The following is a 15,612-nucleotide window of genomic DNA, read 5'->3' on the forward strand; positions in this document are numbered from 1 at the left end:
TATCCTGGAAGAACAAGCTGATGCTAAGAGGAGAAAATTGAGAAGTCAAACCACATGAAATCTGAATGAAATTTAAAAGCAAAGGATTCTGATTTAGGGACTTGAGAGCTGGTGAGATAGCATTTTGTGGTTAGAAAGTAAAAGTTTGGAGTTTAAGATTTTGGAGATGAAGCAGTTCCAGGTGAAGAAAAGATCATGGCCATGAGAAGTGACTATTTCATTAAAGTGTGGTTAAAAGAAATTGATGGTTTTTAAAAAAGGCAAAAGTTCATTTTTATCACAATTTACTGTGAAAAATAATGTGAAATCTCTATGAGGAGTGACCAGCCAGGACTGAAGTTGCAGAAGATCTGCTTAATGATGATTAATTATGAAAAGCTTTCGCCACAGGAAAAAGTGTTTTCTTGTTTGCTTTTTTTTTTGTGCATGCTTACTTAAATAAAGGGAATGGAGAGTCTGGTTTTTATTTCATTTTCTTTTTTTTTTTTGAGACAGAGTCTCACTCTGTTGCCCGGGCTGGAGTGCAGGCCGGATCTCAGCTCACTGCAAGCTCCGCCTCCCGGGTTTACGCCATTCTCCTGCCTCAGCCTCCCGAGTAGCTGGGACTACAGGCGCCTGCCACCTCGCCCGGCTAGTTTTTTTTTTTTTTTTTTTTGTATTTTTTAGTAGAGACGGGGTTTCACCGTGTTAGCCAGGATGGTCTCGATCTCCTGACCTCGTGATCTGCCCGTCTCGGCCTCCCAAAGTGCTGGGATTACAGGCTTGAGCCACCGCGCCCGGCCTTTATTTCATTTTCAATGTCAAATCTGTAGGAGCTGAAGAAAAAGCAACACAGATGTGATTACTGCTCTGAATAACAAATTCTCCCTCAATGCTACCAAATTTCAAATGAGTCATGTCGCACTTATGATTGTTCTTTTAATAAAATGTGATATTAACATATTCTCAGCAACATAGTAAACTTTTGTTTGTTGATGTACTGGGCCCTTTATTAGCCTTTTCATGCATATCATAGGATCGATTTTCTGTTCATCAAAGCTTTATGCTTGAATCCCTCACAAATGTCATATAAATATGACATTTATATATATAATACATTTAGAGAGTTTTGCCTTCCAGCACAGAGGGAAGAGAGTAGGAGGCTCTACCTTTCAGTTCTACAAGCACCAAAGTCACTAAAAGCAAGATTGATGACTGGAACAAATTGAAATCTTGGATGACAGTTGTCATGGAAAGTTTTAAAATCTCTGTAAAGTTCTCTCTCAGTGAAATGCTGTTACCTAACTAGCTCAGATTTAGTTTTTGTTGTCTGTTTTGTGCTGCTATAATAGAATACCATACCTGAAATGGGGTCATCTCTAAAGAATAGAAATTTATTTCTTACAGTTCTGGGGGCTGGAAAGTCCAAGATCAAGGCACTGGCAGAGTAGGGCCTGGTCTGTCTGCTTCTAAAATGGGCCTTGAATGGTAGATCTTCCAGAGGGTAGAAACAACATGTCCTTACATGGCAGAAGAGGATGAGCAGAAGAGGGGGATCCCACTCCCACAAGCCCTTTTTATAGCAGCATTAATCCATTCATGAGGGCAGAGCCCTCATGACCTAACACCTCTCATTATGTCCCATCTACCAACACCATTGCTTTGGGGATTAAGTTTCTCACACGTAAGTTTTTGAATTTTACATTCAAACCATAGTAGTCTTTACATTTTGTATTACCTCCTATTTGCTTGCTTTGAGAACACAGTTGATAGGGACATAGAAAAGAGGTAAGACAGCTCAAAAAATAATTTATGTGAGTTAAAAAAGTCTATAAGGCTGATGTATTTGGTTTCTAAGACTCAATTATTTCACTTTTAAGTGATTTGTTAAGCATATTAGGTCTTAGATTGTGCCCTGGAAACTGTCCATTAAGAAATTTCCAAATTATTGGCCGGGCGCGGTGGCTCAAGCCTGTAATCCCAGCACTTTGGGAGGCCGAGACGGGCGGATCACGAGGTCAGGAGATCGAGACCATCCTGGCTAACATGGTGAAACCCCGTCTCTACTAAAAAATACAAAAAACTAGCCGGGCGACGTGGCGGGCGCCTGTAGTCCCAGCTGCTTGGGAGGCTGAGGCAGGAGAATGGCATAAACCCAGGAGGCGGAGCTTGCAGTGAGCTGAAACCTGGCCACTGCACTCCAGCCTGGGCGGCAGAGCGAGACTCCGTCTCAAAAAAAAAAAAAAAAAAAAAAGAAATTTCCAAATTATTTATGGTGCAGTTTTATTCCTCGTAGCTTTGTCTTAAACGTTATATGGAAAAAGCCATAGCAACTTTACCTGAGCATGGCTTAGGTTGGCTGATGAGGAAATGAGACTGCCAGAGATCCATCAAACATGAATTTCTCAGAGTTAACTTTAAAGGGCTGGAAAATAGCCTGCTATTGTTTTCTTCTGCCTGGTTTCATGTTATACGTTGCCAGTGATGCCACTGTCAGAAATGTTTAATTGTGCTGATCTAGATCAAAGAGTTTAGTCAAACAGCGTGCACAGAAGATACACTGAAAAGCCAATGAAATGTTGTTCGATGGAGCCAGAAATGAGTGGTGAGCAGCAAGCATGATTGTGCAGCTGACTCACGGGCTGCCAAGGGGACAAGTTGGCTCAGCACATGTTGGCCTGCAAGCTGTGTGGAACTCTCCTCCCTCTACTCCTGCAGGTATCTTGGAATCTGGAATCTTTTCAAATAGATTCCTATTCCATATGGCTGATGCTGTGGTCTGAATGTTTGTATCCCCCCAAAATTCATATGTTGAAATACTAGCCACCAAGGTCAGTTGGAGGTGGGGCCTTTAGGAACTGTTTCCACCTCCATGAATGGGATCAGTACCTTTATAAAAGGGAACCCAGGGAGCCTGCCAGCCCCTTCCACCAAGTAAGGACATAGTGAAAAGGTGCCTTGTATGGCCCTCACCAGTTGTTGAACCTGCCTGCATTTTGATCTTGGACTTTTCAGTCTCCAAACCTGGAAGAAAGAAATTTCTATTGTTTATAAGCTACTCAGCTTATAATATTTTATTATAGCAGCGCAAACAGACTAAGAAAGGTGAACCAATATTTCTTACAGCTGGCTGTTATTCTCACCTCTCCCCCAGACCACTGTTCAATATCAAAGCATATGGATCTGCTCTTAACCAACAACACTGATGATCTAACCTGCAGTCCCTGATCTCTTTCCATCCAATCCCTATCAAATCTTTGTTGCAAGAAATAATTATGCAGGAGCATTTGCTGATGTTACAGTCCATACACTCCTCTAGATAGAAAAGTTTTTCCCTTGGATTAAGAAGACCATCAGAGGCCAGGCGCGGTGGCTCAAGCCTGTAATCCCAGCACTTTGGGAGGCCGAGACGGGCAGATCACGAGGTCAGGAGATCGAGACCATCCTGGCTAACACGGTGAAACCCCGTCTCTACTAAAAAATACAAAATACTAGCCGGGCGAGGTGGCAGGCGCCTGTAGTCCCAGCTACTCGGGAGGCTGAGGCAGGAGAATGGCATAAACCCCGGAGGCGGAGCTTGCAGTGAGCTGAGATCCCGCCACTGCACTCCAGCCCGGGCGACAGAGCAAGACTCCGTCTCAAAAAAAAAAAAAAGAGAAAAAAGAAGACCATCAGAGAACTGTCTACCTCATTCCTTATGGAAGTGCTTTAGCTTAACTGCACTTCAGTTTGAACTGCTCTTGGTTCACAGCACAGGTTTTCCTAAATAGCAGCTGAGCATCCTTTGCAATTGATTTTACTGTGGGATGTGTTTAATGGCTTTGTCCACCACACCCCATAATGTCTCACAAGAGATACTGCTCTGATGTCTCAGTACCAGGAAAACCCATTTTCCTACTGAGTGGTCGGTTTGTCTTCCTTTAAAGGACATGATGCATTTTGTAAAATTTTTTCCCTTTTTGCTTTAGCCATTGGAAAGTTAGAGCTAAATTTGGGACATCGCTGTAAAGACCACAATGCTAATTTTACCCTTTATTATATTCCCATCCACTTTAACTTTTACACCAACCGCTTTAAGGATTGTATATCCTTTTGTGATCCATATATTAAGAACCCAATAAAATTTCTCTCTAACATGAAAAAAATTATGATACAAAGTCTCAAAGCTTGGCAAGTAAAATAGTAAAAATACAGCTCTTGGTGCTCAAAGACAATGAAAGGAATGAGCTCATGACTAAGGATCCCCTAAGTGGAACTGGCTCAGTTCAAAGTATGTGGACATGGCAAAAAATGTCAGCTGTGCAGCTTTGTGCCATTTATTTTAAGCCAAAAAGACATGGCTAAAATCAGTGTTCCCTGGAGCGTGCTCTACAGAACATTAGTTCTTTGTAAAGGGTCCTATGATCAAATACGTTTGGGACACTCAAGGAATATATGTAGCTTTTTTCAGATCTAAACTGCAGGATGTCTAGAAGATTTTAACATACATGCATTATGAATCTCCAGGAAGCAGACTCTATGGTATGGGGTTTCCAAATTTATTTGACCATTTATTTTTCCTGGAGCATCTCCAAGAGTTAGTTTTCTTTGACAAATGCTGGGGTAGAATAATGCCATAATAATAATAATTATTATTACAAAGGACTCTTTCCTCTTAAAATATACAGGGCAAAGACCTAGATATTTATTGCTGGTATGCTTAATTTCTTATTTTAAAACCAAAAGTGACAATGTACTAGGAACAAAAGCCATGAAGATTTTCATAAGCCGGGTATGGTGTTTTATGGATTTATTTAGTGGAGTCTTCTATACTTAGGTTATTTCTTCTTAATGTTTGAGGTCCTTAACTACAGAACAGTGTGATGTTGAGGTGGAATCCTTGGCAACATGCTAATTTGATGACATAGTTACACTTTAGGAGGGCACAGTAGTGAAGTGATTGGAGTCTAAAATCAGATGTGACTTTAATTTATGACTCTATTACTTGCTAGATATGTGATTTACTAGATATGTGACCTTGCAAAAAAAGGTTCTTCAATTCTATAAACCTTGGTTTCCTTTCTTGTAACATTGGGATTATAATATATGTACCTCCTAGAGTTTTTGTGAGGATTAAATGAATTTATATGTGTATATATTATATCTGTGTATGTATGTACAGTGTCTAGCACAATGATTTTCATATTGTAAATACTAATGAATGGTAACTATGATGATATTTGTTCATTCAGCATTTATTGAGCACCTGCTAGGTAAAGGGTACTACAGTGTATGCAGACACAAATATGAATGAGTCATAGTCCTGTCGTTGAAGAGCATGCAGTTGTCAAGCAGACAGATAGCGGACAGTTATGTAACTATGTAAAGTGAAGTGTTTGTGGATTCATAATAAATATATGTGATTAAATAGTGCAGTTGCAAAAGAGAGAATTGTCAGTTTTGGGGGGATGGAGCGGGGAGGTGGCTTGCACAAGGATTCACTGTGGATGCTATTTTTGAGGTGAGTTTGAAAAGGTGGTTAGGTGTTTGCCAGGAAGAGGACAGTGAGGCCGGGGTGCTGGCAGGAGATTTATGAGCATGGGCAAAGGCAGAATGAATTTAAGAAGCTGCAAGTAGCTCAGAAGAGCTGCAGATGGCACATACAGGTCAGGGACGTGATGAGAAACCCTGTGGCAGGGCTTGGCATTGGCTAGATCATGGAGGGTCTTAAATCACAAAGTGAAGCCTTTGAAGTTCCCTAAGCAATAGAGAATGATTGAGGAATTTAAAAAGTAGAGTAACTGTATCAGATGGTTTTAGATCAGCACTGCTCCACGTGTGGCTTGTATTTTTGCTGTGTTAGCATCACCTTGGAGCTTTATTAGAAGTGTAAATTCTCAGACCCCACCTAGAGCTACTGAATAAGTCTCCAGGAAAGGGGCCCATGTTTTGGCAAATCAGGTTACTTTTTGGATAGCATTAAGGTTGGGAAGGCACTATTTTAGATCCATCACTCAATGCATTTTATAGAGGGTAGACTGGATGCTCTCCAGTTACATGCAGGGAGATTAATTAGTAAAGAGTCGTTGTCCAGGTGAGGAATGATGGCAGAATCTGAACTAAATTAGCGAAAGTGGAGGGAAAAGAAAGAAGGAGACATAATACATAATACAAATAAAAAAAGTTTACTTTATGGAACCTTAGTCCCCACCTGAATGTTGTATTAGATAAAGGAACGATTCAGGGATGATTCCCAGGTTTCTTGCTTTAGCAATAGAATGCAGTATTATGCATTAAAATAGGGAATACGGAAAGAGTACAAAGGCATTTTGTTTTGTTTTTAGGCAGTGAGAGAGCTAAATTATGAATTTTGTTTCCTACATATTATAAGTGCCTGTGGGACATCCAGATGGAAGGGTACTTATTATTGGCTGCTGGACCTAGGAGCCCAGTACTCAGCAATGAGGTCCTGACCAGTGTTATGGATTCAGGAGTCATGAACATCCAGTGGAGAGGCAAAGCAACAGGAATGGATGAAACTGGAAAGAGATCTGAGTATAGAAATGTGGGTAACAGCTGATATTTTTGTGGGCCTTTATTATCATGTTATCCCTTTTATCTCATCTTAACACCATTTCCTCTCAGCAATACATGCACTAGTCAACCTAACCCTTTTGAGATTCTCCGGATACACATTCTATCTTAACCTCCGGCTTTTTCACAAGTTGTTCCTCTGCCAGGAACATTCCTTGCTCTCTCTGAGCCTAGCAGACTCCTACTGATCCTTCAAAACCCACATCTAAAGCAATCCCTTCCCCAGGAAAAGTACCCTTCTAGATGCTTTCTTAGAGTTATTGTACTAAGTAAAATGGACTGTTTGCCTCTCTGTTCCCTTTGTGCTTAGTTCCTGCTGGTAAGGTCTGTGTCTGGTTCAACCTTTCACCTCAGTCCTGTAAAGGTGCTTGACACATAGCAGTTGCTCAATGACTAATTGCTCAATGAGTTGTGAAAGAATGGTCAGAGAAAGAAGGGTTGCCAAAGGAGGAATAAGAAAGCATGGTAGTAGAAGTAGAAGGAATGTAAAGAGAGAGGGGTAGCATGGAAACCAATAAAGGAAGTTTCTAGAAAGAAACCGTCAGTAATGTTGAGAGCTTCCAAGCAATCCTGTAAGATAAAGACTTAAAATACTCATAGGATTTGCACATTAGGTCAGTAGTACCCTTTATCAGGGTGGCTTCAGTGGAGTGAGCTCAAAGTAGAAATCAGACTGTAGAGTTTGAAGGACAGCTTGGAGGTAAAAGAGTGGAACCTAAAACTATGTGAAACTGTCCCAGGACAGGAAGGATGGAAGAAGGAGATGTGGTTCGGGTGAGGGCTTTCTGAAGTGAGAGATGACTTAACATGCATGTGCTATGCTGTTGAATATGGCCTGGCGTAATAAAAACTCCAATGTAAAGAAGGAGGGAGAAGGAATGATAACTGAACAAGCTTCCAGCATAGAGGAAAGGGATCAAGCTTCATAAAGAAAGATTAAGCTTGAACTGGAAGAGAGCCTAGAAGGGCAGAGATGGGTTGGATATAGACAAGTTTATAGGGGTGGGAGAAAGAAGCTTAGGGAGTTGAAGATTGATGGCTTAATTTTCCCAGTGAAATAGTAAACAAGTTTACCTGGAATGAAGCCGTGTGTGTAGGAGGTGGCTCAGACAGGGAGAGAAGCCTGGGGAACATACTCCTGGAGGGTAATGACATGACATGGAAGACCTGGCAGATGGAACTGACCAAAAATATATTATTATTATTTTTTTTTCAAAAGGAAGTCCCATCGTCTTAAAATTAGTATCCCTTATGTATTAATTTTGATGAGAACTTTTTATTGAGTTTATAGGAAGTGCAATGAAGTTATTATTAATTTACAGTGTTATGCTTCAGTCTCTCTCACTGACGACAAATTATTTTGAAAGGATGGTCCTTCCAGAATTCAAAGAATGTTATTTGCCTCATCATCTAGCTATTTATACACTATGTAAATGACCTGAGCTTCCAATAACAGTGCAATCCATGTGAGATGCCCATATTACAGAAAGAAGGGAGAAAAACCCAACCATGGTATTACTTTGGTTGAGTTTGTCATATTCCTTAGTTAAATGTATGAGAAAGCCATGCTGTGCTGTCTTGAATTAACTATTAATCAGTATAATATATAAAGATATGCACCTTAAAATTATGGTTTTATGTGTCAAGCGACACCATAATATTAAACATTAACACCGAGTTCTTGTAAAATAGCATAATATTTTGCTGCAAGCTTTTCTAATATAATCTTGTTTAAACTTCACAATAATTTTGGGAAGTAGTAAATATTTAGATCTTATTTATAGATGAAGAAATTGAGGCTTAAAATATGTACCTTGTTAGAACTGGAAGACTTTATGTTAAGTGAAATAAGCAAGTTACAGAAAGACAGACTTCATAGATTACCACTTATTTACTTATTTGTGGGAGTTAGAATTAAAATAATTGAACTCAGGGAGATAGAGAGTAGGATGATGGTTACTAGAGGCTGGGAAGCCTGGTGGGGGTGGGAGTGGGGATGAGGAAGGAGGAAGTGGGGATGGTTAATAGGTACAAAAATATACTGTAATTAGATAGAATGAATAAGATCTAGTATATGATAGCACAGCAGAGTGACTACTGTAAACAATAATTTATTGTACATTTAAAAATACCAGAATATAATTGGATTGTTTATAACACAAAGAAATGATAAATGCTTGAAGTGATGGATGTCCACTTACCTTGATGTGATTATTATACATTGTATGCCTGTGTGACAATATTTCATGAACCCCATAAATATATACACTTACTATGTACCCACAAAATGAAAAATAAAATTAGAAAAAGAATAAAAACATCTACCTTGCTTTACTTTTAGTGTGCCATTCAAAAAGATGCCAAGTTTAGAGGCACTGATATTTAGCTAAGAGTTCTACATTTTAACTGCAATTTTACAACATTTCGAATTTTAAAATTTAACAACACTAAATAACTTCATAGGAAAGTTAAAAGCCTAGGCTAGCATTACCTAGCTACTGTGTTCATGATGGATAAATACAAGGCATGTGTGCCTTTCTATTCCCTTCTATGCCCATTGCAGACATTGATAATCAATTGTAGCACACTTTCTTGGGGTCGCAGACTTAGTTTCAGAGATTTTCACAGGAGAGTGCTCTGGGCAGTCACTACTAATTGATTTTCCACTCAGAGACTAATATACCCAATTACTTTGTGAATCACATCTGGTGGACAGGAATGCCAGTTCAAATCCTCCAAGAAGCAGCCAAGATGGGATAAGACCTACAAGTTTTATTGGAGGAAATGCCTGGAAAGATAAAGAGAAAGGGAGCAATTATAGGGAGGGAGAGTCTTCAGACTGCAAGGCAGGTCTGACACCTGTAAAAGGAGAGCGGGAAGGAAGAATTGGGTAGACAAGGTCTCAGACTGTAGCACAGCTCTGAGAAAGTTTCAGCCAGGATGATGGGTTCCCGGAGCAAAAGTGTCTCTTAGAAGAATGCTCACTGGGCAGCAATGGGCCGGCCCTCATACCTGCCCTCTTACCATGCTACTTGCTAGCTGTGAGTAGTCTGGAGGAAGGATAGCTTTAGAGTGGTAAATTCAAAGGGAAGGGTGGCAGCTGGAACCTACAAGCCAATCATGCCCCCACAACAGGTTCTCTTGAAGACAATTTGAGTGTACATTTCCATGACAACCACAAGACTCCTTGGAAATGTGTTAGTGGATCCTCTAAAGATCAGCTATAAATTGTGATTGTGCTATCACAGCTGGCCATTCACAGAGCCACTGAATGTTCCTTAGCAGCTAGAAGATTAGAATGACAGTTCTCTTTCCTAGAATTGTGGCTCACCCTCCCAAGTTGTTTGTGGAGCCGTTGATCCTCTCATCATCAATCTCTGAGGAAGAAGAAGAAGTGCCAGCTACTCTTTTTTTGTTTGCCAGCTGACCTCTGCTCTTGTCACTTCATCTAGTAGGAAACAGTGTTTCACTTTCACTTAGCAAAATCTATCCTCTTTGTTATAAGGATTGTAAAATAATAAAATATGATTAAAACAGTAGTATCAATAAGAAATATGTTTAAGATGTTCAAATATTCCTTGCAATTACAAATATAGAAATGTCTATACAGTTGACTGGTGTTCTCCTAAATCATATCTTCACTGAAATATACATCCATTTATCTTTTTCATGTGATGCACATTTTTTTTCTTAACAAAAAAACAAAGATTTTACCACTCAAGGGTTACTAACAATGAGTAGCAACTCAGCAAAGTTTCTTGAGCTGGTAAGTAAGTTTATTCACTAACTGAGTTCCTCCTGCACACCACTCTCAGAGCATGTGCAATTCAAAGTGTACTTGGGTAAAATGACATGTTATCACATATTGTAATGATGACAACAGTCTCAGCTATTAACTACCTCTAGTGATTGCCCAGTGAGTGCCAGGGCACTGTATCTGAAATATATTAATATCAGATATTTATAATAACTCCGTAACATAGGTGGTACCATTGCCTTTCAGAGAGAAGGGAGAAAAGAGGGGTTAGAGAGGTTAATAAGGAATAAGGTTGCCAAAGTCAGTAAGTGTCAAAAGTAGGATTTAAAGCCACACTGTTTGGCTACAACTCCTAAGTTCTTAATTACTATTTGGAGTTACTCAAGGAGTCGAAATCAGTTTACACTAGGGGTCTGTTGCATGTAATATTATACCTCCCAAATTTGAAGCATCAGATTTGCCTTTAAGGCTAGATACAAATATAATTAAATACACATAGAGTACATACAGCTAAGGCAATCCTTACCTAAATACCGCGGTTGTGCTCTACACCTTAAGGCTAGCTCAGAAAAAGGAGTTTTTTCTTTAAGGGACTTTTCTAATGAGCATTAGAAGTAGAGAACAATTTCTATGTTTTTCTCTTATCAAAGTTATCTTGAGGCCAAAGATAGTGTTCTAAGTTACAGGTAAGCAGAGGCTGTGTCTAGGTTATCTCCAGCTCCTAGGCGCCATTCCTGGAACATGTTGACATTGCCTGAGGGATTGCTGCCACATTCAGCTGCTGAGAAAAATATGGTATTCGTTTAATAGGAGATCATAGGCAAGAAATAATGTAGCAACTTAAATTAAGCTGGAATAAAATCTAGAATGTCATGTGTCCCAAATCTGCTCCGTAGTCTGCTCTTGTTTGGGGTTGAGGGTAGTTCTTTGTGGGTCTGATTTTCCTAAAGACACAGAAAGAGGCAATGGGCTTAGTCACTGAGAAGAGAAAATGAAAAGGAACGTTTGGCCACTATTTTTTTAAAAGCCTTATAATAAGGCCTGGAAAAATGTGTGTGGCAGATCAAAACAGCCAGATGTTTGGGTAACAGCCCTCTGTGGCCACCTGGCTGAGGCCAGCTGGTCATCAGAGTAGATGAGAAAAACATCTTCCAAAAAATGAAGAGTTAACCTACGGCAGGTCACTGAAAAGCACCCGTGTGAGAGGCTGCACACATATCATAAATTATGTGTATGAAGAAAGAATTAAAGGAGCACATTTTAGATGTTGCTAGGGTCTAATAAAAGGTCTCTTTAATCCAGAAAGGCAGACGTTCTTCTAGGGACTCAGTTGACCCTTCAGACACTGGTAGGTCAGAAGACACATTCAGCATTAAAGATATGGAGAAACTTACTTCAATTCATAACCTGATAACATTGAGCACCTGCAGAAATGAAACACCAAACGTATGGGTCTGAGTTATAAGGCAAGTCTCTCCATGTTAAGTGAAAGGAGTGAAACCTGCTACAATTTGGACAAATACAATGTAATGGCCTTTTGGGAAACTAATCCAAAATATATGATATGGTTTGGATTTGTGTCTCCACCCAAATCTCATGCTGAATTGGAGGAGGGGCCTGGTGGGAGGTGATTGGATTGTGGGGGCAGATTTTCCCCTTTGCTATTCTTGTGATAGTGAGTGAGTTCTCGGGAGACCTGATTGTTTGAAAGTGTGTGGCCCTTCCCCGTTTCTTCTCTGTCTCCTGCTCTGCCATGGTAAGATGTGCTTGCTTCCCCTCCACCTTCTACCATGATTGTAAGTATCCTGAGGCCTCCCAGTCATGCTTCCTCTTAAGCCTGCATAACTGTGAGTCAGTTAAACCTATTTTCTTCATAAATTATGCAGTCTCAGGTAGTATTTATAGTAGTGTGAAAAGAGATTAATATATGTCTTGAATTTTGAACTTCTTGCAACCAGTAAAATTATGTAAGAATCACTATGGACTGTATTTATCAGGTAGACATTCAAAATATTCCTGCTTTCTACTTATTTTCCACTCTTTCCACTCACCTCTGACTCCACTTGTATTTCCAAGCCAACAACTTACTGTAAATAACAATGCCAACAGCATACATTGTTTGGCACTTACTACATACAGGCACTGTTCTAAATGTTTTACAAAAATTAACTTGTTTGTCCTTACAATAGCTCTTTATTATTATCCCTATTTTATAGATAAGGAAACTGAGTCACAGAGAGGAAATTGACCAAAAAGAAATTAAAAAGAACAACAACAATAAAATACCCAGCACCTAACACCTAATAAGGGAACAAAGAAATAGCACCACTGTTGTCAAAATAATGCTGATGGTTACAATAACCAAGAGCTGGAGACAAAAGGTAGAAAGGGAAACAGAAGAAGCAGGCAAGAAACTAGCAAGAACAAATTAAAGGGGATTTAAAAAGACTAGTCTTAAAAGAAGAAAGATAAGAACTGGACCTAAAGTCCGTAAAATTAGGTGATTCTTTGCTTACTAAAGGGACTTTAGAACTGAAGACACTCTCTGAATCCTGAAAAGAAAAGAAAGTACCTTGGTGCTATACAGTCAGCCTGATGATTATAAACCTTGAACAAGCCCTGGGATTAAAAGGAAGGAAAGAGAGGGGGAAGAGACCACAGATGAGGAGGCACAGTAGGACGTGGTGCTGCGGACTGTATGGTGACGGCCATCTGTCATGGTCCAGGAGGACACAGAATGGTGCTGTGGACTGTATGGGGATGGCCATCTGTTATGGACCATAAACCCCCAGGGCTTTGGCTCCCAAACCATTTTCTGTGGGGCCCTCACAGAAAAATTAACCAGGCTCACACTCCCCTGGCACAGCAGTCTATTGTTACACATATGTTTAAATTGAGACCCTGTTTTCCATGGGAAGCTATTTTTCATTTCTGCATATGCAAGCTGAATCAGCCAACCACAAGAGGCCCAAGGCCACTCCTAGCCTGTCTCTTTCCCTGTCACTGCATTTGCTTGTCTCTCTCCCCGGCTCCTCTTGCTGCCTTTGAAGCAGGTGCCTTCACCTGCAGTCCTATAGACTGGAAGTCCATGTGCCAGGCAAAAGGCTCTCTCTGCTTCACTATTCTCAATCCCAGTCATGGAGGAGACTCTGTTGCCAAGAACTGGGCCAGAGAAAATACAAAAATGGTTTCAACCAGGCAAAAATATGCAAACAAACTGGTTTGAAGGAAGGTGCCAAGCAAATCCACAGTCTTAGTTTCTGAGCTAGAGCAGAGGGAGGAAGTCAGGGATTATCTGTGATTGTCTGTGGCTCAGAAGTAGAAGTGAAGGGGATTCATTGCTTTCTGTGTCCTTGCTGATTCTGAAAGCTGAAAAATAAAACATGAATATTCTCAACTTTATCAAGTTGGAGTCCTTAAAATACAAGTTAGATTAAAATTTATCTTCTCTCATTTCATAAGACGGCTGATGTAGTTATCTCTTGAGTGCTTTACATAGCAAATACAGAAGGTGGGGTTATCTCTCCTAATTTCCTTTCTGCTCTGATGTGACTTTGAGACTACCCAGATCTGCTTACTGCCCCTCATCTACTGGAGGAAGGAGAAAAGGTCCTTACCTGCTTATTTTCCTTTATCTCAAGGGTTACCATCTCTTTGGTGAGGAGTTAGTCTTCTAAATCATCATGTTGAGGGTATGAGATGTGTACAGACAGTAAACTTCCTGAGAAGAGAGAGGGGCAGAAATACCCCTCCCAGATGGTAATCAAAACAAACTAGGGCAGGCAGAAGGGTGTGTGTGTGTGTGTGTGTGTGTGTGTGTGCACGCACATCAACTTGATTGCCAGCAACATCCGACTTGTCAATTTATTGGGTGAATCTTCAGGATTAACTGATTACCAACCTCTATTTGGGCTTGTCTTTGTTTTCTCAATGTATTGTGAGACATAATGATATCTACATTGTTTAGCTCAACTGTGGTTCTTAACATTGACTGCACACTGTTATTATCTAGGGAGCTTTACAACTTCCGGATGGGTGGATTCCTCCTACAGAGAGTCAGGTTCAATTGGTCTGGGTGTGGCCTGTGCGTCAGGACTTTCAAAAGCTCCTCAGGTGATTCAAATTTGCAGATGGAGCTAAGAACCAGGGCTAAGAACTGAAGGTTGAGTTACTTCCTAATGAGAAATTGAGGAAGATTCCTCAGGCTGTTGGGCCAGATGAAAGGACATGTTATAGGGACATCATTAGTTAAAAAGAGGAGAAGACACTGAAAACAAATATCTAAATGCAGGTCTTCTGTTTACAAAACAGTAGCACCCATGGCTCTGAGTCTGTTAGAGGAGGCCACAGAAAACACTTGATCTCTCCCAAGTTTTCTTCTTGTCATTAATCTGTTTGCATCCATGAAAGCTATGGTCCCCTTCTCTTAAACTTTAATACCCATTGGTATTCAGGAAGCCTGCAGGCCAGAGGTACAGCTTTATTAGCAATGTGCCCACTGGTTTTCCCTATAGTTCAAGCAACAGAATAATCTCTACAAACAAAAACTCACTGTTTTCAGTGCACATCAAATAGACACCAAAGCCGAGAGTTCAGATCTGTCACCTCCAATCTCCAGATGAATAGACTGTGAAGCCAGAAAATTATGCCACTGAGAATGTCAGATTCACATTGTCTTTCAGCATCTTGGGACACTTGGACAATTGTCAAGACATCTCTTGATTTTACTTAAAGAATTCCCTTCCTTGTAAATCTATCAAATACTATCAGTGGTAACATATGGCCTTTGCTGAACACTTGGTATGTACTAGGCATTCTACTAAAGGCTTTGTATGGATTATTTTGTTTAATCCTCACATCAATTGTGGGAATTGGATGCTGTTTTCTCTATTTTACAGGTGAAGAAATTGAGACTTTGTGTGGCCCTATGATGTGGTTATTTTCTTGCTATTGGTAAATGTCAGGGCAATGATTTAAACCTACATCTGTGACTTCAAAATTCAAGCTCTTATTACTGTTCTCCTTGCTTTGTAGACCTCCAGTATAAGATAATTCAATTTTGCTTGTTTCTCAGACCCTTAGATTATCCCTCCCTAACATTTTAATTCATTTAATTTTAATGCAATTTTTTGTTGATTTATTTAAAAATTAGTCTTTCTCGGCCCGGCGCGGTGGCTCAAGCCTGTAATCCCAGCACTTTGGGAGGCCGAGACGGGCGGATCACGAGGTCAGGAGATCGAGACCATCCTGGCTAATACAGTGAAACCCCGTCTCTACTAAAAAAATACAAAAAAAATACTAGC

Source organism: Trachypithecus francoisi, unplaced genomic scaffold (genome assembly GCF_009764315.1).
Source record: "Trachypithecus francoisi isolate TF-2019V2 unplaced genomic scaffold, Tfra_2.0 Lachesis_group1, whole genome shotgun sequence".
Taxonomy (NCBI): domain Eukaryota; kingdom Metazoa; phylum Chordata; class Mammalia; order Primates; family Cercopithecidae; genus Trachypithecus; species Trachypithecus francoisi.